The sequence below is a fragment of the Lucilia cuprina genome, chromosome 2 (genome assembly GCF_022045245.1).
Source record: "Lucilia cuprina isolate Lc7/37 chromosome 2, ASM2204524v1, whole genome shotgun sequence".
NCBI lineage: Eukaryota > Metazoa > Arthropoda > Insecta > Diptera > Calliphoridae > Lucilia > Lucilia cuprina.
Genome location: NC_060950.1, coordinates 62,310,400 through 62,311,705, shown reverse-complemented (window position 1 = coordinate 62,311,705; position 1,306 = coordinate 62,310,400).

Below are 1,306 nucleotides of genomic sequence, written 5' to 3'. Positions count from 1 at the left end.
AGTTCAGTTCTAGTTCAGTTCAAGTTCAGTTCAAGTTCAGTTCAAGTTCAGTTCAAGTTCAGTTCAAGTTCAGTTCAAGTTTAGTTCAAGTTCAGTTCTAGTTCAGTTATAGTTCAGTTCTAGTTCATTTCTAGTTCAGTTCTAGTTCAACTCTAGTTCAGTTCTAAATCAATTCTAATTCAGTTCTAGTTCAGTTTTCGTTCAGTTCTAGTTCAGTTCTAAATCAATTCTAATTCAGTTATAGTTTAGTTCTAGCTTAGTTCTAGATAAGTTCTAGTTCAGTTCTAGTTTAGTTCCAGTTCAGTTCTATTTCAGCTCTAGTTCAGTTCTAGTTCAGTTCTAGTTCAGTTCTAGTTCAGTTCTAGTTCAGTTCTAGTTCAGTTCTAGTTCAGTTCTAGTTCAGTTCTAGTTCAGTTCAAGTTCAGTTCTAGTTCAGTTCTAGTTCAGTTCAAGTTCAGTTCTAGTTCAGTTCATGGCAAGTTGACTGCCAATATAAGACATCGAACTCATATTATTAACATATTAATTACAAATTAATTGAGGAAATGTTATACAATAATAGTTTTCTTGTTTTTCTTAAATAATTCTTAATTCTAATATGTAAATAATATAGTACATTGATCCGAAATAAATACAAACAAAAAAAATGTTTTAATTTATTAACATCTTGCCCTGCCCTTTTTACATTTAACCGAATTGTTTATTACACGTATTATTGTAGTTTTTTTATAGTTTTTTCTCTTACTTAGAAGTCACTTAATAAAACTTCTTATATTTTCATTTTCATTCAAACATTATCATAAGATTTTAGTGAATGACTTCCACTCACAGCAAAAAAAAAAGAAAAATACACTCAGAAAAATAATAAAGCAAGTTTAGGAAAATTGAAATTAAATAAAGAAGATTTATATAAAAAGATATTAATTTACGTTCCAGGGATCGAAGGTTTGTCATAAATTGGAATGTTTTTTTTTTGACTATGAACTGCCATTGATCAAATTTTCATTCCTGTCGATGAAGAATTGGTTCATTATATTCTCCTTACAATCAGATGAATTCTCTATATCTGCTTTTATTGCAGATTTTGTCATGTCTGAGAGATTTTCAGTCTAAAGGAAAATCGAGAACATCCGACGTCATGTTGATATCAATGAAATATTCGTACTATGATCAATGTGAATTTTGACATTGGATCTACTATTGAGATTATAAAATGTTTATTTCTGCAAATGTTGAATATCTCCTCATAATTTCTCTCAGTTTATTGTTTTACAAGTGCAAGTGGTGGGTGGTAGTTGTTTTTTTT